Here is a 25,473-nt window from a genome sequence, read left to right on the forward strand (position 1 = left end):
AACAGCATGGTACTGGTACCAAAACAGAGATACAGACCAATGGAACAGAACAGAGGCACCGGAGGCAACACAACATATCTACAACTATACAATCTTTGATAATCCTCACAATAACAAGAAATGGTGAAAGGATTCCCTGTTTAACAAATGGTGTTGGGAAAACTGGCTAACCATGTGCAGAAAGAAGAAACTGGACCCCTTCCTGACACCTTACACTAAAATTAACTCCAGATGGATTAAAGACTTAAACCCAAGACCTGGGACGTTAAAAACCCTAGAAGGAAATCTAGGGAAAACTATTCAGGACATAGGAGTAGGCAAGGACTTCATGAACAAAGCACCAACAGCATTGGCAATAAAAGCCAAAATAGACAAATGGGACCTAATGAATCTCCACAGCTTCTGCACGGCAAAAGAAACAGTCACTGGAGTGTCTCGGCAACCAACAGAATGGGAAAAAGTTTTTGCAGTTTACCCATCTGACAAAGGGCTGATATCCAGAATTTACAAAGAACTCAAACAGATTTACAGAAAAGAAACAAACAAGCCCATTCAAAAGTGGGCAAAGGATATGAACAGACACTTTACGAAAGAAGATATATATGAGGCCAACAATCATATGAAAAAATGCTCATCGTCACTGGTCATCAGAGAGATGCAAATCAAAACCACATTGAGATCCCATCTCACACCAGTTAGAATGGCGATCATTAAAAAATCTGGAGACAACAGATGCTGGAGAGGATGTGGAGAAAAAGGAACACTTTTACACTGTTGGTGGAAGTGTAAATTAGGTCAACCATTGTGGAAGACAGTGTGACGATTCCTCAAGGCCTTAGAAATAGAAATCCCATTTGACCCAGCAATCCCATTACTGGGTATATATCCAAAAGACTATAAATCGCTCTACTATAAGGACACATGTACACGAATGTTCATTACAGCACTGTTTACAATAGCAAAGACCTAGAATCAACCCAAATGCCCATTGATAATAGACTGTATTGGAAAAATGTGGCACATATACACCATGGAATATTATGCAGCAATCAGAAATGATGAGTTTGTGTCGTTTGTAGGGACATGGATGAATCTGGAAAACATCATTTTCAGCAAACTGACACAAGAACAGAAAATGAAACACCGCATATTCTCACTCATAGGCGGGTGATGAAAAATTAGAACACATGGGTACAGGGAGGGGAGTAATAAATACTGGGGTCTATTGGGGGGAAAAGGGGAGGGCCAGTGGGAGGGGAACGTGGGGAGGGTAACCTGGGGAGAAATGCCAAATGTGGATGAAGGGGAGAAAGGAAGCAAAACACACTGCCATGTGTGTACCTACGCAACTCTCTTGCATGCTCTGCTCATGTATCCCTAAACCTAAAATGCAATAAAAAATAATAAAAAAATTTAAAAAACAGACAAAAATTAAAATCTGAGCCGGGCATGGCATGTGCATGCTTTGGCAGCACCTACACTAAAATTGAAATGATACACAGAAGGCCAGCGTGGCCATGTGCAAGAATAACACGCAAAAGTGTTCAGCATTTCGTATTTTTTTTGCCACTGTGGTTGTTTTGTAGAAATCATCTACAGACAGATTTGAGGTGCAAAAAACACACAACAATACAACAACAAGAACAGAAAAACAGAAAGTTAACTGGACTAACTTTCAGTGAGGACTAACCATTCAGTGAGGCTCTGAGTGGCCATATTACGGAGATTCCTGAGTATCCACAAAGAGCTTATTACTCAGAGAGGCTCTGAATGAATGGCTGCTGACTTCTCCACAGGAGTGCATTATTCAGTGAAGCTCGGCATGAGAGGCCAGATGAAATTGTCTCCTGGCAAGTCCTTAGGTGTGTGTTGTTCACTGAGCTTCTGAATGTGTGGCCAATTGAAATACACTCCTGACTATTCCTGAGGTGTGTGTTATTCACTGAGGTTCTGTATGAGTTGAAATACAAAATAGATTCCTGACAATTTCCCAGGTGTGCACTACTCCCTGAGGCTCTCACTCAGTTGCCATATGAAAGACTCTTGACTCTACCCCATGTGTGTATTATTCAAAGAGGCTCTGAAAGAGTGTCCATATGAAATACACTCCTGTCTATTCCCCACGTATGCATTATTCACTGAGGCTCTGAATGAGTTTCAATATGAAATTCACTCCTGACTGTTCTCCAGGTGTGAATTTTATTCACATGGGCTCTGAATGAGGGGCTGCATAAAATAGACTCCTGACTATTCCACAGGTGTGTATTATTCACTGATGTTCTGAATGTATTGCCAAAGAAAATAGACACATCGCTACTCCACACAAGTTTGCATCCTTCACTGATGCTCTGAATGAATGGTCATGTGAAAGAGACTACAAGATATTTTCCAGGTATGCATTATTCAATGAGACTCTGAATGAGAGGACACTGTAAGTAAACTCCTGACAATTCCACAAACTTGCACTATTTGGAGGGCTCTGAATGAGTGGCAATATAAAATAACCTAATCAATATTTCCCTGGTGTATATTATTCACTGAGGCTCTAAAAGAGTGTCCATATGAAAGAGAAACCTGTCTATTCCCAAGGTGTGCATTATTCAGTTTGGCTCTGAATCACAGGTTATATGGAATAAGATACTGATTATTCCCCAGGCGAGTATCATTCACTGAGGCTCTGAATGAGTGGTCATATGATACAGAGCCTTGAATATTCCCCATGTTTGTATGATTCACTGAGGCTCTGAATGAAGGGTCATTTGAAATGAAATCCCCACTACTCCCCAGGCATGCATTATTCACTGTGTCTCTGAATGAGTGGAAATATGAAATAGACACTTGACTATTCCACAGGTGTGTACAATTCAGTGAGGCTCTGAATGAGTGGCCACATGTAAGAGAATCCTGACTATTCTAAACGTGTACATTATTCAGTGAAGGTCTAAATGAGTTACCATAAAAAAATAGAATCCTGACTATTCCCCAGGTGTGCATTACTCACTGAGGTGCTGAATGAGTGGCCATATGAAATTGATTGCTGAGTACTCCCTAGGTATGCATTATTTACAGAGGCTGTGAGTTAGTGGCCATGTGAAATAGACTTTTGAATATCTCCCATGTGTGCATTATTGAGGGAGGTTCTGAAAAAGCATCCCTATGAAATAGATTGCTGACCATTCCCCAGGTGTGGATTATTCACTGAGGCTATGAATGGGAGGCAATATAAAATAGACTTCTGATTATTTTCCAGGTGGGTTTTATTCACACGGGCACTGAATGAGGGGCCATGTGAAATAGACTCCTGTGTATTCCACAGGTATGTATGATTCGCTGAGGTTGTCAATGTGTGGCCAACGGAAATAGACACCTGGCTACTCCACCTGTGTACATTATTCACAGATGCTCTGAATGAATGGCCATATGAAAGATACTCCAAATTTTTCTTTACGTATGCATTATTCAATGAGGCTCTGAATGCAAGTCATACAAAATAGACTCCTGACAATTCTCCAGGCGTGTATTTCTCAGTGAGACTCGAAGGAGTGGTGATATGAAATAGACTCATCACTATTCTACAGGTATAGGTTATTCAGTGAGTCTCAAAATGGGTGTCCATATTAAATAGAATCCCAAATGTTCCCCACTTGTGTATCATTCAGTGAGGTGCTGAATGAGTGGCCATATGACATGTAGTTCTGAGGACTCAATAGGTGTTCATTATTTACTTAGGTTTTGAATGAGAAGCAATATGAAGTAGACTCCAGACTATATCCCAGATGTGTATAATTCACTCAGCCTCTGAATGATTGGCCTGAAGAAATAAACTCCTGGCTATTGTTCAGGTGTGTATCATTCACTGAGGCTAAAAATGAGTGGCCATATATAATAGACCTCTCAGTACTTCACAGGGGTGAGTTGTTCAGTGAGACTCTGAGAGTGGGCATATGAAATAAATGCCTTACTATTCCTCAGGTGTGCATTATTCACTGAGGCTCTGAATGTGTGGCCATTGGAAATAGAATCCTCACTATTCCCTTAGTGTGTATTTTTCACTGAGTCTCTCAATGAGTGTCCATTCTGAATAAACTCCGGACAATTCCCCAAACTTGCACTACTTCGAGAGGCTGTGCATGAGGGACAATTTTAAAAAGACTCCTCAGTATTCCCTTGGTGTGTATTATTTACTGACGCACTGAGAGAGTGTTCCTATCAGACCCCTCACTATTTCCAAGGTGTGCATTATTCAGTTTGGCTCTCAATACTGGTCGTATGACATAGAATCCTCATTATTCCCCAAGTGTGTGTCATGCACTGAGGCTCTGAATGAGTGGCCATATGAAGCAGACCCTTGACTATTCCCCAGGTGTGTATCATTCACTGAGACATTGAATGAAGGGTCATTTGAAATAAAATCCTCAGTACTCTTCAGGCATGCATGATTCACTGAGGCTCTGAATGAGTGGCTATATAAAATAGTCTCCTGACTATTCCACAGGTGTGTACCATTCAGTGAGGATCTGAATGAGTGGCCATATGAAACAGAATTCTCACTATTCCAAATGTGTGCATTATTCAGTGACGCTCTGAATGAGTGTCCATAAGAAATAGAATTTTGACTATTTCCCTGGTGTGCATTATTCACTGAGGTGAGGAATGAGTGGCCATATGAAATAGATTGCTGAGTACTCCCCAGGTATGGTGTGCATTATTCACTAAGGCGTTGAATCAGTGGTAATATGAAATAGATACCTAAATATCTCCGAGGTGCATATTTTTTCAGAGAGGCTCTGAATGAGTAGCTATATTAATTAAGCTCCTGACAATTCCACAGCAGTGCACTATTCAATGAAGCTCTGAGTGAGAGGCCAGATGACATTGACTCCTCACCCTTCCTCACTTGTGTATAATTCAATGAGCCTCTTATTGTGTGCTTAATTGAAATACAGTCCTAACTATTCCACAGGTGTGTCTTATTCACCAAGGTTCTGTATCAGTTGCCATATGAAATAGACTTCTGACAATTCCCCAAGTGTGCACTATCTTCTTGGAGTCTCAGTGAGGGACCATAAGAGATTCCTGACCCTCCCTAATGTGTGTATTATTCAGGGAGGCTCTGAAAGAGTGTACATATGAAATAGACTCCTGACTATTTCCCAGGTGTGCATTATTCACTGAGGCTCTGAATAAGTGGCAATATATAATTGACTCCTGACTATTCTCCAGGTGTATATTATTCACTCAGCCTCTGAATGAGGGGCCTTATAAAATAGACTCCTGACTATACCAAAATTGTGTATTCACTGATGTTCTGAATGTGTGGCCAAAGCAAATAGACACCTGACCACTCCACAGGTGTGCATTCTTTACTGATGCTCGGAATAAATGGCCATATGAAAGAGACTCCAAATTTTTATCCAGGCATACATTATTCAATGAGGCTCTGAAGGACGGGCCATACGAAATTTACTCCTTACAATTCCACATGTGTTAACTTTTCTGTTAGACTTGGAAAGGGGGTCGATAGGAAATAGACTCCTCAGGATTCCAAGGCATACATATTTCAGCGAGGCTCATAATGGGTGTTCATATTAAATATAATTCTATTTCCCACGTGTGTATCATTCAATGAGGTGGTGTATGAGTGGCCATATGAAATAGACTCCTGAGTACCCAACAGGTGTGCATTGTTCAGTGAGGCTTTGAATGAGACGGCCTATGTAATAGACTCCTGAGTATTTCCTAGGTGTGTGTTATTCACTGAGGCTCAAAGGAGTGTTCATATTCTATAGCCTCCTGATTAATGTCCAGGTTTGCATTATTCAATGAGGCTCTCAATCAGTGGTCATATGAGATAGAATCCTGACTATTTCCCAGGTGTGCATCATGCAGTAATGCTCTGATTGAGTGGCTATATAGCATGGACTCTGACTATTCCCCAGTTGTTTATCATTCAGTAAGTTTCTGAACGAGTGACCATATGAAATAGACTCCTGACTATAGCCTCTTAACTCTTCCTCAGGTGTGCATTTTCCACTGAGGCACTTGGTGAATGGTCATATCAAATAGGCTCCAGACTATTCCCCAAGTGTGCATTATTCAGTGATTCTCTGAATAAGTGGCCATATGAAATAGACTCCTGAGTATTCCCCAGGTATATACAATTCTTCACTGAGGCTCTGAATGAGTGGCCATGTGAAATACACTCCTGACTTGTCCATAGGTGTGTATTATTAAGTGAGGCTCTGATTGAGTGACCATAGGAAAGAGACTTCTGAATACACCCCAGGCGTGCATTTTTAGGTTTGGCTCTGAATGAGTGGCCATACGAAATAGAATCCTGGCTTTCTTCCAGGTGTATATTACTCAGTGAGGCTCTGAATGTGTGGCTATATGACATAGACTTCTGACTACTCTACAGGTGTTCCTTATTCAGTGAAGCTCTGAAGGAGAGGCCATATGTAATAGCGTCCTGAGCATTCCCCAGGTATGCATTATTCACTGAGGTGTTGAAAGTTTGGCCATATAAAATAGTCTCCTGACTAGTCCATAGCTGTGTATTATTTAATGAGGCTTTGAGTTAGTGACCATATGAAATAGACTCTGGTCTGTTCCCCAGGTGTGTATTATTGACTGAGACTCTGAATAAGTGGGCATATGTAATTGACTGAGACTCTGAATAAGTGGGCATATGTAATAGACTACTGACTATTCCAAAGTTGTACATTACACAACACTGAAGGCCGGCTTGACCGTTGTGCAAAAATGACATGCAAAGGTGTGCAGCTTTTCATAATTGTTTTGCCGTGGTGGCTGTTTTGCATAAATCAAATACAGATAGATTTGAGGTACAAAAACAACGAAAAAAAACCCCAGAAAGTTAGCTGGACGTGGTGGTGTGGACACCTGCAACCCCAGCTTCTTTGAAAGCTGCGGCTCGACAATCGCTTGAATCGAGGAGGCAGATGTTGCAATAGGGCAAGATCGAGCCATTGCACTGCAGCATGAGTTACAAGAGAGGCAGGGCGGAGAATGGAGTCATCCAGTGCCTCGTTTTTTACAATTTTACACACTGATCTGTATGATTTATTTTTTTTTCTTATTCTCTTTTTTTAAAATGAGGTGGATTTTCACCGGGTTGTTCAGGCTGACCTTGAATTTGTGACCTCAGGTGAACCTCCCCCTTTGGCCTCCCAAAGTGCTCAGATTGCTGGAGTGAGTCACAGTGCTCGGCGCAGTCTCTCTGATTTCTTTTATAACAATAAAGTCAGACGGCTTGGCACGGTGGCTCACGTGAGTCTGTTATCCAAGCGCTTTGAAGATCAAGGCTGGTGGATGCGGGTTGGAGACCGGCCTGACCAATAAGGCAAAACCCGGTCTTTAAAACAAAAATAAAACTTAGGTTGGGCTTGACAGCTCACGCCTGTAATCCCGACGCTTTGGGAGGCCAAGGCCAGCGTATCGTGAGGTCACAAGTTTGAGACTGGCCTTGAACAACACAGGACAACCCGCTCCCTGTAAAAAACAGAAAAACAGAATATATAAAAAAGCTGAGCCGGGCAGGGCATGTGCTCACTTCGGCAGCACCTACACTAAAATTGGGACGATACAAAGAAGGCCGCAATTGTCGCCGCACAAGAATGGCATGCAAAGATGTGCAGCATTCCGTACTTTCTTTGCCATTGTGGCTGTTTTGTAGAAATCAAATACAGACAGATTTGAGGTACAAAAAAAAGAAAACAATAAAAACAAACAAACAAAACAAAAACAAAGTTAGTTGAACGTGATGGTATAGACAACTGCAATTCCAGTTTTTTGAAAGGCTGTGGCAGGACAATCGCTTGAAACCAGGAGGGAGATATTGCAATAAGCGAAGATCGCACCATTGCACTCCAGCCTGGGTGACAAGAGAAAAACACTGTGTCATAAAAAAACGCCTGGCCAAAGGCTGGACTCATCCAGCACCTTGTTTTTACAATTGTATACACTAATCATTCTAATTTATTTTCTTTTCCTTTTTCTCCTTTTTAAAAAATAAGGTGGGTTTTCACTGGGATTCCCTGGCTGACCTCGAACTCGTGACCTCAGGTGACCCGCCCACTTTGGCCTTCCAAAGTGCTAAGATTGCTGGTGTGAGTCACAGCACCTGGCCCAGTCTGTCTGATTTTTTTAAATAATAAAGTCGGCCAGCCGAGCAGAGTGGCTTACATGAGCCTGTCATCCAAGCACTTTGAAGACCAAGGAGGGTGGATCACCCAGAGTTGGGAGTTCAAGACCAGCCCGACCAGTATGGTGAAACCTTATATCTAAAACAAAACCAAAACTTAGGTTGGGCTCAGTGGCTCACGCCTGTAATCCCAGCATTTTGGAAGGCTGAGGCAAGAGGATTGTGAGATAACAGATTCGAGACTCTCCTTGAACAACACAGCACAACCCACTCCCTATAAAAAACATAAAAACAGAAAAAAATAAAAAAGCTGAGCCGGGCATGGCATGTGCTAGCTTCGGCAGCACCTACACTAAAATTGAGACAATGCACAGAAGGTCAGCGTGGCCACCACGCAGGGATGACACGTGAAGGTGTGCTGCGATCTGTATTATTTTGCCATTGTGGCTGTTTGTAGAAATCAAATACAGATAGATTTGAGGTACAAAAAATAAAAATTAAAATTAAAAAACCCAGAAAGTTAGTTGGATGTGCGGTGTGGATACCTGTAACCCTAGCTACTTGGGAGGCTGTGGCAGGACAGTCGCTTGAACCGAGGAGGCAGATGTTGCAATAAGGGAAGATTGCACCACTGCACTCCAGCCTGGGTGACAAGAGGAAAATACTACGTCATAAAGAAAGACAGGGAAGGTGGAGTCATCTGGCACGTCGTTTTTTACAATTCTACACACTGATCTGTCTGATTTCTTTTCTTTTTTTTTTTTAATTAGGTGGGTTTTTTTTCACCAGGATGCCCAGGCTGACCTTGAACTCGTGACCTCAGGTGACCCACCCACCTCGGCCTCCCAAAGTGCTAAGATGGCTGGCATGAGTCACAGAGCCCGGCCCAGTCTCTATGATTTATTTTTTAACCACAAAGTCAGCCGGCCAGGCACGGTGGCTCACATGAGCCTGTCATCCAAGTGCTTTGAAGACCAAGGTGTGCGGATCATCCGAGGTTGCAGGTTCAAGACCGGCCCAACCAACATGGTGAAATTATGTTTTTAAAAGAAAACAAAACTTAGGTTGGGCTAGGCGGCTCACGCCTGTAATCCCAGCATTTTGGAAAATTGAGGCGAGCCAATCCTGAGGTCACAGATTCGAGACTGGCCTTGAACGATACAGTGCAACCCACTCCCTATAAACAACATAAAAAGAAAAATAAAAAAGCTGATCCGGGCATGGCATGTGCTCGCTTTGGCAGCACCTACACTAAAATTGTGATGATACACAAAAGGCTGGCGTGGCTGCCGCACAAGGATAACACACAAAGGTATGCAGCATTCTGTATTTTTTTTGCCATTGTGGCTGCTTTGTAGAAATCAAATACAGATAGACTTGAGGTACAAAAACCCCCCCCAAAATACAGAAAGTTAGCTGGATGTGGTGGTGTGGACACCTGCAACACCACCTACTTGAGAGGCTGTGGCAGGACAATTGCTAGAACCCAGAAGGAATATGTTGCAATAAGCCAAGATCGCAACATTGCACTCCAGCCTGGGTGAGGGGAGGGAAACGCTATGTCATAAAGAAAGTCGAGAGAGAAGAGAGAGAGAACAGGGCACTGTAGGACCAACTCAGGATTGCAGCTCCCAGTGAATCCGCAGATAGTGAGTGGATGCCACATTTCCAGACGGATCTTTATTGCCCACAGACCAGGAGATTCCCAGGTGTAAGAGCCACACAGGCTGCCAGCGTGGCTGTTTGGGCCAGTGCAGCTGTTTGGGCTGGGGCCACAGTGCAGCGGCACTCGGTAAAAAATACACTGCTTTGGTTGCCTTGTTAAACTGGCAATTGAAAATTTCGAAAGGCAGATTAGCACATTCATCTGATTATATGGGACTTAAACAGAAAACCAGGCCAGGAGATTCCTGGGCAGCAACGTGATTCCAGCTGGCACAGTGGGTCACTGCACGGGAAAGCACACAGATCCCGGTGCCCTTTCAGCAGGCGACTGGAATACCTGGGAGAAAGTCAACCATTCAACTTAAAAAAAAAGGGCTTTGAGGCAGGGAGCCAGGTGATCATGCTCGGCAGGTCCCACCCCCACAAAAACAAATGAAACAGCAATTGAAAACGCTTGGGGTTGAGAGTTTCATGGCAAGCACAGCTGAACCCAGGATGGTGCAACTCGAAGGAGGAGGGACGTCCGCCATTACCGAGGCACTCGACCCCTATGTGGGTCCACTGCCATTGCTGATGCAGCCTGCCATTGCCAAGGCAACCTGCCATAACAGAGAGAGTCTGGCACTACAGAGGCGAGCCATTATCACCATTGCAGCTCTAACCACACCCATATAAACAGGACTGCAGGGAATTACACATGGCAGCAGGGCGGAGCCCACAGAAAAAGGGCGGAGCCCACGACAGCAGTGTGGAGCCCACGGCAGAAGGGTGAAGCCCATGGCAGAAGGGCGGAGCCCATGGCAGCTCAGCATAGCCACTAGAGGCAAGGAGTGATTAGACTGCCTCCTTACCGGGCAAAACAGTGCAACAGATACTCATAAATAAAGCCCTAACTCCCTGGGACAGAGCACCTGAGGAAAAAATAAAGGGGCTTTATGAGTTCTGCTGCAGCATACTTAAACGTAACTGCATAGCAGCCCAGAATGAACAATGAAGCTCACAGCTCAGCACTTGAGCTCCTATAAAGTACAGACTGTCTCCTCAAGTATAAAGTACAGACAGTCACCTCAAGCAGCTCCCTGAACCCTGTATATCCAAAGAGTCACCTCACAGAAAACTGATCAGACTGACATTTGGTGGGCATCATTCAGGGACAAAGATAGCAATAGAAGAAATGGGTAGCTAACGGTTCTGCAGCTGTTACAGTTGTACCCCAGGCAAGCAGGGCCTGGAGTGGACCTCAGTAGTCCTACAGCAGAGGGGCAAGGCTGCTAGAAGAAAAACTAAGAAACAGAAATATTTCATCATCAAAAATCTGGGCGTCCACTCAGAGACCCAACTGGAAAATCAGCAACTACTCAGATGCCAGGTGGATACATCCACAAAGTTGAAAAGAAACCAGTGCAAAAAAAAAAAAAAAAGGAAAACACCCGAAACCAGAACATCTCACCTCCTACAAAGGACCACAACCCCTCACCAGCAAGGGAACAAAGCTGAACAGAGAATGAGTGTGATGAAGTGAAAGAATCAGACTTCAGAAAGTGGGTAATGAAAAACTTCCGTGAACTCAAAGAACATGTTCTAACTCAATGCAAAGAAACTAAGAACCTTGAAAAAACCTTGAAAAAAATTTGAGGACATGATAAGAATGGACAACTTAGAGAGGAATATGAGAGAATTGAAGGAGCTGAAAAACACAACAAGAAAACTGCGAAGCATGCACAAGTATCAACAGCCAAATTGACTAAGCAGAAGAAAAAATATCAGAGGTCGAAGATCAACCCAATGAAATAAAACGAGAAGCCAAAATTAGAGAAAAAAAGCGCAAAAAGGAATGAACAAAGTCCCCAAGAAATGTGGAACTATGTGAAGAGACCTAATCTACGTTTGATAGGTATACCTGAATGTGGCGAAGAGAATGAATCCAAGCTGGAAAATACTCTTCAAGATACTATCCAGAAAAATTTCCCCAACTTAGCAAGGCAGGCCAATACTCAATTCCAGGAAATACAGAGAACACCACAAAGATATTCCGCAAAAAGATCAACCCCAAGGTACATAATCGTCAGATTCACCAGGGTTGAAAAGAATGCGATATGCTAAGGGCAGCCAGAGAGAAAGGTTGTGTCACCCACAAAGGGAAGCTCATCAGACTCACAGCAGATCTCTCAGCAGAAACTCTACAAGTCAGAAGAGAGTGGGAGCCAATACTCAACATCCTTAAAGAAAAAAACTTTCAACCCAGAATTTCATATCTAGCCAAACTGAGCTTCATAAGTGAAGGAAAAATAAAATCCTTTGCAAACAAGCAAGTACTCAGACACTTTGTCACCACCAGGCCTGCTTTACAGAGCTCCTGAAAGAGGCACTACACATAGAGAGAAACAACGAGTACCAGCCATTCCATAAACATACCAAATGCTAAAGAGCATCAACAAAATGAAGAATCTGCATCAACTATCAGGCAAAACACTCAGCTAGTAACAAAATGGCAGTATCAAATTCACACATAACAATATTAACCCTAATGTAAATGGGCTAAATGCACCAATCAAAAGACACAGACAGGCAAATTGGATAAAAAAACAAAACCCATTACTGTGCTGTATCCAAAAAACCCAGCTCACATGCAATAATACACAACGGCTCAAAATAAGGACATGGAGGAAGATTTACCAAGCAAATGGAGAGCAGAAAAAAGCAGGAACTGAAATTCTCATCTCTGATAAAATAGACTTTAAAGCAACAAAGATCAAAAGAGACAAAGAAGGACATTACATAATGGTAAAAGGATGGATGCAACAAGAAGAGCTAACAATCGTAAATATATATGGACCCAATACAGGAGCACCCAGATATGTAAGGCAAGTTCTTAATGATTTACAAAGAGACGTAGACTTCCACCCAATAATAGCGGAAGACATTAACACTCCACTTTCAATAGTAGACAGGTCAACCAGACAGAAAATCAACAAGGATATCCAGGGCTTGAACTCAGACCTGGAAAAAGCAAACCTGATAGACATTTACAGAACTCTCCACCCCGAATCCACAGAATATACATTCTTCTCAGCACTACATCACACCTACTCTAAAATTGACCACATAATTGGAAGTAAAGCACTCCTCAGCAAATGCAAAACAACTGACATAATAACAAACAATCTCTCAGACCATAGTGCAGTCAAGTTAGAACTCAGAATTCAGAAACTAACTCAGAACCTCACAGCTTCATGGAAATTGAACAACTGGCTTTTGAATGTTGACTGGCCCAACAATGCAGTGAAGGCAGAAATAAAGAAGTTCTTCGAAACCAATGAGAATGAAGACACAACATACCAGAATCTCGGGAAAACATTTAAAGCAGTCTCTAGAGGAAAATACATAGCTATAAGTGCCCTTATGAGAAGAGTGAAGTGATCCAAAATTGACATCCTAACATCAAAATTGAAAGAGCTAGAGGAGCAAAATCAAAAAACCTCAAAACCTAGCAGAAGACAAGAAATAACTAAGATCAGAGCAGAACTGAAGGAGATAGAGACACAAAAAACCCTTCAAAAAATCAATAAATCCAAGAGCTGGTTTTTTGAAAAGATCAACAAAATAGATCACTAGCCAAATTGATAAAATAGAAAAGAAAGAATAACCAAAAAAACGCAATAAAAATGATTAAGAAGAAATCACCACAGATTCCACAAAAATTCAGATCATGATTGGAGAATATTACAAATAACTCTATGCAGATAAACTAGTAAACTTGGAAGAATGTATAAATTCCTGGATACTTGTGTCCTCCCAAGCCTAAACCAGGAGAAAGCCATAACTATGAATAGACCAATAACAAGGTCTGAAGTTGAGGCAGCAATTAAGAGCCTACCACACAAAAAAAGCTCAGGTCCAGATGGGTTCACAGCCGAATTGTACCAGAGACATATAGAGGAACTATTACCATTCCTTCTTAAACTATTCCAAATAATACAAAAAGAGGGAATTCTTCCCAAATCATTTTACGAGACCAACATCATCCTGATACCAAAACCTGGCGGAGACTCAACAAAAAAAGAAAACTTCAGACCAATATTCATGATGAACACAGACGCAAAAATCTTCAATAAAATACTGGAAATCTAATTGCAACAGCACATCAAAAAGCTTATTCACCATGACCAAGTACGATTTATCCTGAAAATGCAAGGCTGGTTCAACATACGCAATTATATAAACGTAATTAACCACATAAAACGTAATTAACCACATAAACAGAACCAAAAACAAGAACCACATGGTTATGTCAATTGAAGCAGAGAAGGCATTTGACAAAGCTCAACAGCACTTTATGCTAAAAACCCTCAATAAAATCGGTATTGATGGAACGTACCTCAAAATAATAAAAGCTATTTATGACAAACCAACAGCCAATATCATACTGAATGGGCAAAAACTGGAGGCATTCCTTTTGAAATCTGGCACTAGACAAGGATGCCCTCTCTCATCACTCCTATTCAATAAAGTACTGGAAGTTCTAGCCCAAGGAACAAGGCAAGAAAAAGAAATAAAGCGTATTCAAATAGAAAAGGTGGAAGCCAAATTGTCTCTATTTGCAGACATCATGATAATATATCTAGAAGACTCCATCGTCTCAGCCCAAAAACCCCTGAAACTAATAAGCAAATTCATCAAAGTCTCAGAATATAAAATCAATGTGCAAAAATCACAAGCATTCCTCTACACCAATAACAGACTTAAAGAGAGCCAAATCAAGAAAGAACTTCCATTCACAATTGCTACAAAAAAATAAAATACCTAGGAATACAACTAACAGGGAACGTAAGGAACCTCTTCAAAAAGGACTACAAACCACTGCTCAACGAAATAAGAGAGGACACAAACAGATAAAGAAACATTCTATGTTCGTGGTTTGGAAGAATCAATATTGTGAAAATGATCATACTGCCCAAAGTAATTTACAGACTCAATGCTATTCCCATCAAGCTACCATTGACTTTCTTTTTTTTTTTTTTTAATTTTTTATTGGATTTTAGGTTTTGGGGTACATGAGCAGAGCATGCAAGACAGTTGCATAGGTACACACATGGCAGTGTGCTTTGCTTTTCTTCTCCCCTTCACCCACATTTGGCATTTCTCCCCAGGCTATCCCTCCCCACCTCCCCCTCCCACTGGCCCTCCCCTTTTCCACCCAATAGACCCCAGTGTTTAGTACTCCCCTTTCTGTGTCCATGTGTTCTCATTTTTCATCACCCACCTATGAGTGAGAATATGCGGTGTTTCATTTTCTGTTCTTGTGTCAGTTTGCTGAGGATGATGTTCTCCAGATTCATCCATGTCCCTACAAACGACACGAACTCATCATTTCTGATTGCTGCATAATATTCCATGGTGTATATGTGCCACATTTTTCCAATCCAGTCTATCATCAATGGGCATTTTGGTTGATTCCAGGTCTTTGCTATTGTAAACAGTGCTGCAATGAACATTCGTGTACATGTGTCCTTATAGTAGAACGATTTATAGTCTTTTGGATATATACCCAGTAATGGGATTGCTGGGTCAAATGGAATTTCTATTTCTAAGGCCTTGAGGAATCGCCACACTGTCTTCCACAATGGTTGAACTAATTGACACTCCCACCAACAGTGTAAAAGTGTTCCTTTTTCTCCACATCCTCTCCAGCATCTGTTGTCTCCAGATTTTTTAATGATCGCCATTCTAACTGGCGTGAGATGGTACCTCAATGTGGTTTTGATTTGCATCTCTCTGATGACCAGTGACGATGAGCATTTTTTCATATGATTGTTGGCCTCATATATGTCTTCTTTCGTAAAGTATCTGTTCATATCCTTTGCCCACTTTTGAATGGGCTTGTTTGTTTTTTTCCTGTAAATCTGCTTGAGTTGTTTGTAAATTCTGGATATCAGCCCTTTGTCAGATGGGTAGACTGCGAAAATTTTTTCCCATTCTGTTGGTTGCCGATCCACTCTAGTGACTGTTTCTTTTGCCGTGCAGAAGCTGTGGAGTTTCATTAGGTCCCATTTGTCTATTTTGGCTTTTGTTGCCAATGCTTTTGGTGTTTTGTTCATGAAGTCCTTGCCTACTCCTATGTCCTGGATAGTTTTGCCTAGATTTCCTTCTAGGGTTTTTATGGTGCCAGGTCTTATGTTTAAGTCTTTAATCCATCTGGAGTTAATTTTAGTGTAAGGTGTCAGGAAGGGGTCCAGTTTCTGCTTTCTGCACATGGCTAGCCAGTTTTCCCAACACCATTTGTTAAACATGGAATCCTTGCCCCATTGCTTGTTTTTGTCAGGTTTATCAAAGATTGTATAGTTGTATGTATGTTGTGTTGCCTCTGGTGCCTCTGTTTTGTTCCATTGGTCTATATCTCTGTTTTGGTACCAGTACCATGCTGTTTTGATTACTGTAGCCTTGTAGTATAGTTTGAAATCCGGTAGTGTGATGCCCCCCGCTGTGTTCTTTTTGCTTAGAATTGACTTGGCTATGCGGGCTCTCTTTTGGTTCCATATGAAGTTCATGGTGGTTTTTTCCAGTTCTGTGAAGAAAGTCAATGGTAGCTTGATGGGGATAGCGTTGATTCTGTAAATTACTTTGGGCAGTACAGCCATTTTCACGATGTTAATTCTTCCTAACCATGAACATGGAATGTTTCTCCATCTGTTTGTGCCCTCTCTCATTTCGTTGAGCAGTGGTTTGTAGTTCTCCTTGAAGAGGTCCCTTATGTTCCTTGTGAGTTGTATTCCAAGGTATTTTATTCTTTTTGTAGCAATTGCGAATGGCAGTTCGTTCTTGATTTGGCTTTCTTTAAGTCTGTTATTGGTGTAGATGAATGCTTGTGATTTTTGCACATTGATTTTATATCCTGAGACTTTGCTGAGGTTGCTTATTAGTTTCAGGAGTTTTTGGGCTGAGGCAATGGGGTCTTCTAGGTATACTATCATGTCGTCTGCAAATAGAGACAATTTGGCTTCCACCTTTCCTATTTGAATACCTTTTATTTCTTTTTCTTGCCTGATTGCTCTGGCTAGAACTTCCAGTACTGTATTGACTAGGATTGGTGAAAGAGGGCAACCTTGTCTAGTGCCAGATATCAAAGGGTATGCTTCCAGATTTTGCCCATTCAGTATGATATTGGCTGTTGGTTTGTTGTAAATAGCTTATATTACTTTGAGATACGTTCCATCGATACCGAGTTTATTGAGGGTTTTTAGCATAAAGGGCTGTTGAATTTTGTCAAATGCCTTCTCTGCGTCAATTAAGATAATCATGTGGTTTTTGTTTTTGGTTCTGTTTATGTGGTGAATTACGTTGATAGACTTGCGTATGTTTAACCAGGCTTGCATCCCCGGGATGAATCCTACTTGATCATGATGAATAAGTTTTTTGATTTGCTGTTGCAATCGGCTTGCCAATATTTTATTGAAGATTTTTGCATCTATGTTCATCATGGATATTGGTCTGAAGTTTTCTTTTCTCATTGGGTCTCTTCCGGGTTTTGGTATTTTGATATAGAGTCTCACTCTGTTGCCAGGCTAGAGTGCAATAGCACAATTTTGGCTCACTGCAACCTCTGCCTCCTGGGTTCACATGATTCTCCTGCCTCAGCATTTTTAGTAGCTTGGACTACAGGTGCATACCACCGCACCTGGCTAACTTTTCTATTTTTAGTAGAGATGGGGTTTTATCATGTTGGGCAGAATAGCCTCAATTTCTTGGCCTTATGGTTCAATCTCAGCCTCCCAAACTCCTAGAATTACAGACCTGATTCTCCACATCGAGCCCTTGAAAGAATATTTAGGGTAACAAACCAAGAGAGAAAAGGGTTTTATAATAAATTTATGGGTACACATAAATAAATCAAGTTCTTAGAGACATATGAAGAGAATAAGATACCGACACATTAATAATGGAAGACAACACACACAGCTACTAATAGACACATTATTGAGACAGAAAATTAATAAAAACCTTAAGACTTAAACTCAACACTTGACTAAATAGTTCTAGTAAACTTCTAGAGAGCTCTCCATCTAAAAATAACATAGTATGCAGTCTTCTCATCACCATATACCCTAAATTAGTTCACACAGTCAGAAGCAAAACAATCCTCAGCAAATTTTAAAATTCCAAAATTATACACATCACAGAGGCTACAGCTTGATAAATTATTTAAAAACCACTTAAATCATACACTTATATGGAAATTCAAAGAGCTTCACTTGAATAACTTTTGGGTAGAAAATAAAATTAAGGCAGGACCCAAGAGATTCTTTGAAAAAAATGAAAACAAAGATACAACATACCAGAATTTTTGTAACACAGCTAAGGCCATGTTAAGAGAAAAATTATGGCATTAAATGTTTACATTGAAAAGTCAGAAAGACCTCAGTTTAGGTCAGAAGTTTGAGACCCCCTGGTCAATATGGTGAAACCCAGTCTCTACTAAAAATACAAAACATTAGCTGAATGTAGTGGTGGGAACCCGTAATCCCAGCCACTCAGGAGGTTGAGGCAGAATAACTTGATCCCAGGAGATGGAAGTTGCAGTCAGCTAAGATCACACCATTGCACTTTAGCCTGGGTTTGAGAGTGACTTTATCTTTACGAGAAAAAGGACCTCAGTTTAACAAGCTGATATCATAAATAAAATACTGAGAGAAGCAAGAGCAAATCATCCCCTGAGCTAGAAGAGGACAAGAAATAACCAAAATTATTTCTGAATGGATGAAGATTCTGACATAAAAAAAGATACAAAAGATCAAGAACTGCAGGGATAAAATCTTAAAAAAAATTATGAATAAGCTAAACCATTATGAAGATTAATAAAGAAAAAGGAAAAGATTCAAATAAACATAATTAAAAATGACAAAAAAGACATAGTCACTGACCTTACAGAAATATGCCGAAGTGTACTATGACCACCTCTATGCACATAAACTTGAAAATCTAGACGAAAGGGACAAATTCTTGAACAAATATATTCTCTCAAGACTCAATATAAAGAAAATCAAAGCCCTTAATAGATCAATAACAACCTCAAAAATTAAATTAGTAATAAGTAGCCTACCAAACAAAATAGCCCAGGACCAGATAGATTCACAGCTGACTTCTACTATAGTTAAAAAACGAGCTGGTAAGCTTTTTACTAAAACTATTCCAAAAAGTTAAAACAGCACCATTCTGATAACAAAACTTGACAGAGGAAAAGAAAAGAAAAAACCTGAGACCAATATTCATGATGAACAATGATGCAAAATTTCTCAACAACATATTGACAAACCAAATTCATCAGGACATCAAGACACTAAATGATTATGATCAAGTAAGTTTGATTTCTGGGATACAAAGTTAATTCTACATGAAGTAGGGCACGGTGGTTCATGCCTATAATCCTAGCACTTTGAGAGTCTGAGGCAGGTAGATCACCTGAGGTCAAAAGTTAAAAAACAGCCAGGCCAACATGGCAAAACCCTGACTCTACTAAAACCACAAAAACTAGCCAGGCATGGTAGCAAGCATCTATAATCCAGCTGCTTGGGATGCTGAGGCAAGAAAACCACTTGAATCTGGAAGGCAGAAATTGCAGTGAGCTGAGGTCATGCCATTGTACTCCACCCTGGCAACAGAACAAGAGTCTATCTAAAAAAGAAAAAGAATTAATAAATGTAATTTATCACATAAACAGAACTAAAGACAGAAAACACAAAATTATGTGAAAAAATGAAGAAAAGGCTTTCAATAAAATTTAATAATTTTATGTTAAAAAGCCTTGACAGACTAGGCATGGAAGTGTGCATATTTCAAAATAATGTGTTATCTGTCACAAACCCACAGACAACATACTGCGTACACATGAACTGGAATCATTTTTCTATGAAAACTGGCACAAGACAAAGATGTCTTCTCTCAACACTCCTATTGAACATAAAATTGGAAGTCCTGGCCTGAGCGATTAGGCAAGATAAAAATATACATGACCTGCAAACAGAAAGAGAGGAAGTCAACCTTATTTCTGTTTGCAGATGACATAATAAAAAACCCTGTAATCTTGGCAGAAAAGCTTTCTAAACTTACAAAAAGCTTCAGTAAAATTTCAAAATACAGAATGTACAAAAATTAGTGCCATCTGTGTAAATAAAAAACATGCATGCCAAAACCAATTCAAAAACAAAATCTCATTTACAATCACTACAAAGAGAATAAAATATCTAGGAACACAGCTAACCAGGGAGGTGAAAGATCTTTATGACAAGACTGACAAAACACTGCTTAAAGAAGACAGAGATGAAACAAACAAATGGAAAAATATTTTATGCTCACGGATAGAAAAGATTAATATTATTAAAATCGTAATACTGTAAAGAAAATTACAGATTTGATGCTATTTTTATCAAATTACTGAAAATATTTTTTAACAGAACTAAAAAAGAAAACTTATCAAGTTATACAGAAACAAAAAAGAGCCCAAATAGCCAAGGCAATCATAAGAGAAATGAACAAAGCTTAAGTCATTACATTACCTAAATTCAAACCATACTATAGGGCTACATTAAAGAAAGCAAAAAGGTACTGGTACAAAAACAAACTCATACACTAATGCAACAGAATAGAGAGCCCAGAAATAATACCACATACCTACAACCATCTGGTCTTCGACAAAGCTAACAGAAGGAATCTGGGAAGAATTCCCTATTTAATAAATGGTGCTGGAATAACTAGCTAGCACCATGTAGAAGATTGAAACTGGACGCTTTCATTAAACCATATACAAAACTGAAGATAAATTAAAATTTTAAATAAAGAACTTCAAATTAATAAAGAAAAAAGCCTGTGAGATAACTTAGGAAATATCATTGTAAACATAGAAAATGGTAAAAATTTTAAAACACAGATGCTAAAAGCAATTCCAACGAAAATAATTGACAAATTGAAACTAATTAAGCTAAAAAGCTTCGTCACACCCAAGGAGACCATCAACATAGTAAACAAACAACACACAGAACAAAATATTTGCAAGCTATGCTTTTGACAAAGTCCAATATTCATAATTTATAAGAAACTTAAGTTTGTAGAGAAAAAAGACCTCAATAAAAAGTAGCTAAAAAACACAAAAAAGTTGTTTTCTAGAAGAAGACATACATGTGGCTAACAAGCATATAAAAAATGTTTATCACTAATGATTAGAGAAGTTTAGAAAAACCCACAATGAAATATCTTCTCACACCAGTGAGAATGGCTAGTTTTAGAAAGTCAAAAGACAGCAGATGCTGGCAAGGTTACAGAGAAATGGGAATGGTTATACACTGCCAGTGGGAGAGTAAATTAGTTCCACCATTGTGAAAAACAATGTGACGATTCCATACAGAACTAAAAACAAAATTACCTTTTGACTTAGCAACCTCATAATTGGGCATAGACCCAGTAAATTATCAATTATTCTAAAGACATATGCATCACTGCAGCACTATTCACGAAGACATGAAATCAACCTAAATGCTTCTCAGTTGTACACTGGTTAAGAAAAGATATGGTATGGTTGGGCATGGTGGCTCACACCTTTAATCTCAGCACTTTGGGAGGTGAGGTAAGTAAATTGCCTGAGCTCAAAAGTTTGTTACCAGCCATGGCAACATAGTAAAACCCCCATTTCTTTCTTTTTTTTTTTTTTTTTGAGATGGAATTTCACTCTTGTTACCCAGGCTGGAGTGCAATGGCTTGATCTCAGCTCACTGCAAGCTCTGCTTCCTGGGTTCAGGCAATTCTCCTGCCTCAGCCTCCTGAGCAGCTGGGATCACAAGCACGCACCACCATGCCCAGCTAATCTTTTTGTATTCTTAGTAGAGACGGGATTCCACCATGTTGACCAGTATGGTCTCAATCTCTTGACCTCATGATCTATCCGCCTTGGCCTCCCAAAGTGCTGGGATTAAAGGTTTGAGTAACTGTGCCCGGCCTTAAAACCCCATTTCTACAAATAATAATAATAATAATAATAATAATAATAATAATAATAATAAGCCAGGTCTGCTGGTGTGTGCCTGTAGTTCCAGTTACTTGAGGGGATGAAGTAAAAGAAGATTGTTTCAGCCTGGGAAATTGAGGCTGCAATGAGCTGAGGTTATGCCACTGCATTCCAGTCTGGGCAAAAAAGCAAGACCCTGTCTTCAAAAATAAAATAAAATATAAATAAAAGACTTAATAAAAAATATGATATATAAATATTATAGAATACTATGTGGTTATTAAAACCACCCACCCACCCACACACACACACGACCATGTCCTTTGAAGCAATATGGATGAAGCTGAAAATCATTCTTAGAAAACTAATGCAGTAGCAGAAAACCAAATGCATGTTATTTCTAAGCAAAATCTGAATGATAAGAACACAGAAACACAAACTGTAGCAACAGACACTGAGGCTTACTTGAGACTGGAGAATGGGAGGACAAAGAACATCACAAAAAGCACCTGTTTGGTGCTATGCTTAGCACCTCAGTGACAAAATAATCCACACACCAAACTGCATGACACAATTTTAGCTGCGTATAAAACCTACCTGTGTGCCCCTGAGCCAAAAATAAAAGGTAAATGAATAAAAATCTGTGAGTGGGAAACAGTGCAATGTAGGTGAAAGAACTGGTTTGTGCTACAAATAGCGGCTGAGGGGGAGGTGGCCTCTGATGTAACTTTTTATATATGCAGGCAGATGAGATCAGGAAGATGTGGTCCAGAACCCTCATTTGGTGAAGAAAACAGTCTGTTGTTGCAGATTCAGTGTCTGGGGGTGGGGATGTGCCCGGAGACTTGAAGACACTTTTGTAGGTTTTTGCCAATAAACACTAGAATCGAAATGCTGTTGTGAAATTTCTCTGGGTGGTGCCTAGTCCTGGAAGAGAAGCAGACAGGCTCATATTTAGTGGGTAAGCCTGTGAGTGAGTGGGAATGCTGTGATGACAGCTGTGGAAAAACGGGGTCTGCTATCAGAGTTCCTCTTCTCTAAGGTTTTATCCTCTCACTCTGGGAGGAGACTTGGAATCACAGGACAATGGGCAGTGTGACAGTCTGTGTACAGGAGAGCAGAGCCTTCCATTCCCAGACAACCAGAGTTTGATTCCAGGCCAGGTTTCTGGGATACCTTTTTTCTTGTACAAAATCTGTAGTTTGCTAAACACCAAGCCATTCTCTGACACCAACTCACTGACTAAAATTTGAATTTCGATTCTGATGCCATCCAGAGTCAGCACAGACCCTGATTCAGGGCTCATTCTCACAACATTTTCCTAATATCAGATGCCAGTAACAAACCTCATAGGCCTATCGATGCTTCTGAGCTACTGTTTAAAAATTGTGGACTCTAATAACCTCTCTCAAGTTTCATAATTTGATAGAGGTACTCACCCAACTCAGCGAAGAACTGCAGCTACATTTACCGGCTTTTTATAAAAAATACAACTCAGAAAAAGTCAAATGTAGAAAACGTGACCAGGTATGGAGCCTCACGCCTGTCATTTCAGCACTTCGATTGGCGAAGGTGGGTGAATCACCTGATATTGGGAGTTTGAGACCAGTCTGACCAACATGAAGAAACCTTGTCCCTACTAAAAATACAAAAAATTAGCCAGGCATGGTGGCGCATGCCTGTATTCCCAGCTACTCAGGAAGCTGAAGCAGAAGATTCACTTGAATCTGCAAGGCAGAGGTTGTGGTGAGCCAAGAACCTGCCATGACTCCAGCCTGGGCAACAAAAGTAAAACTCTTTCTCAAGAAAAAGAAGAGGGAAAGGGGAGGGGAAGGGGAGGGGAGGGGAGGAGAAGAATAAGACAAAGAAAAAATGGAGAAGGAGGAAGTACATAGATAATCCTGATAAACAGCTGTGATTAATAAAATTCTCTGTCCTTTTGTGTTCTCCAGAAACAGTTTATTAAAAAAACATGCTTTCCTCTATGACTTAATTGGTGCTCTTTTTCTTATCTATCACATAGCCAGACATAGACTCTGAACATTTTCTTCTTGTTCTCATTTTAAAAAGTCAGCTGAATTTTTCTTCAGTGGTCAAAAGAAAACACTTTTAAATCAAACTTCAGTTATGTTGATTTCCAGCCCACAGGCTCCTGAACATTCAGCCACACTCCATTTGAGTCAAAATACAACACATTATGTCCTTCCTAAAAACATGCTGACTTTAGGGCAAAACATTAATGTTGAATCTGATTTTTTCACCTCTCATTTGCTATTTACTTTTTACCTTCTTTGTAATCTTATTTGTTCCTTTCGATAAAAGAAAGCCCTGTCTGCCCAAACTTTGCAATGTTTACAGATCTTATATCAGGTATTCTCTTCTTTCGCAATACTCCTTTGGAATTTATTTATTTACATATTTGATGAAGTCTCACCCTATAACCCAGGCTAGAGTGCAATAGAGTATTCTTGGCTCACTGTAACCTCTGCCTTCAAGGTCTAAGCAATTCTCCTTCCTCAGCCTCCTGAATAGCTGGGACTACAGGCCTGCACCACCACTCACAGCTAATTTTTATATTTTTAGTAGAGCTGGGGTTTCACTATGTTGGCCAGGCTGGTCTTGAACTCCTGACGTTGTGATCCACATGCCTCTGTCTCCCAGAGTACTGTGATGACAAGCGTGAGTGACCCCTCCCCGCTGGAATTTTATTTAAACATTTTTTTAAATTGGATTTTAGGTTTTGGGGTACATGAGCAGAGCGTGCAAGACATTTTCGTAAGTATGCACATGGCAGTGTGCTTTGCTTTGTTTCTCCCCTTCACCCACATTTGGCATTTCTCCCCAGGCTATCCCTCCCCACCTCCCCCTCCCACCAGCCCTCCCCTTTTCCCCCAATAGACCCCAGTGTTTAGTACTCCCCTTTAATTAATTATTTTTTTTTTAATTTTTTATTGGATTATAGGTTTTGGGGTACATGAGCAGAGCATGCAAGACAGTTGCGTAGGTACACACATGGCAGTGTGCTTTCTTTTCTTCTCCCCTTCACCCACATTTGGCTTTTCTCCCCAGGCTATCCCTCCCCACCTCCCCCTCCCACTGGCCCTCCCCTTTTCCCCCCAATAGACCCCAGTGTTTAGTACTACCCTTTCTGTGTCCATGTGTTCTCATTTTTCATCACCCACCTATGAGTGAGAATATGCGGTGTTTCATTTTCTGTTATTGTGTCAGTTTGCTGAGGATGATGTTCTCCAGATTCATCCATGTCCCTACAAATGACACGAACTCATCATTTCTGATTGCTGCATAATATTCCATGGTGTATATGTGCCACATTTTTCCAATCCAGTCTATCATCAATGGGCATTTTGGTTGATTCCAGGTCTTTGCTATTGTAAACAGTGCTGCAATGAACATTCGTGTACATGTGTCCTTATAGTAGAAGGATTTATAGTCTTTTGGATATATACCCAGTAATGGGATTGCTGGGTCAAATGGAATTTCTATTTCTAAGGCCTTGAGGAATCGCCACACCGTCTTCCACAATGGTTGAACTAATTTACACTCCCACCAACAGTGTAAAAGTGTTCCTTTTTCTCCACATCCTCTCCAGCATCTGTTGTCTCCATATTTTTTAATGATCGCCATTCTAACT

General features: G+C 40.5%; 3 non-coding genes across 3 annotated transcripts; all 3 read left to right on the plus strand.

Annotated features, from left to right (window-relative positions):
* The first annotated feature begins 1,460 nt into the window (after positions 1–1,460).
* Positions 1,461–1,562, plus strand: LOC118150353 (U6 spliceosomal RNA). The gene has a single exon (XR_004738463.1). It is a non-coding gene; the product is annotated as a U6 spliceosomal RNA (small nuclear RNA).
* Positions 1,563–8,492: 6,930 nt separating this feature from the next.
* On the plus strand, positions 8,493–8,599 carry LOC118150352 (U6 spliceosomal RNA). The gene has a single exon (XR_004738462.1). It is a non-coding gene; the product is annotated as a U6 spliceosomal RNA (small nuclear RNA).
* Positions 8,600–9,391: 792 nt separating this feature from the next.
* LOC118150356 (U6 spliceosomal RNA) lies at positions 9,392–9,498 on the plus strand. Its single transcript, XR_004738464.1, has one exon. It is a non-coding gene; the product is annotated as a U6 spliceosomal RNA (small nuclear RNA).
* The last annotated feature ends 15,975 nt before the right edge of the window (positions 9,499–25,473 follow it).

Source organism: Callithrix jacchus, chromosome 22 (genome assembly GCF_049354715.1).
Source record: "Callithrix jacchus isolate 240 chromosome 22, calJac240_pri, whole genome shotgun sequence".
In the NCBI taxonomy this organism is placed as follows: domain Eukaryota; kingdom Metazoa; phylum Chordata; class Mammalia; order Primates; family Cebidae; genus Callithrix; species Callithrix jacchus.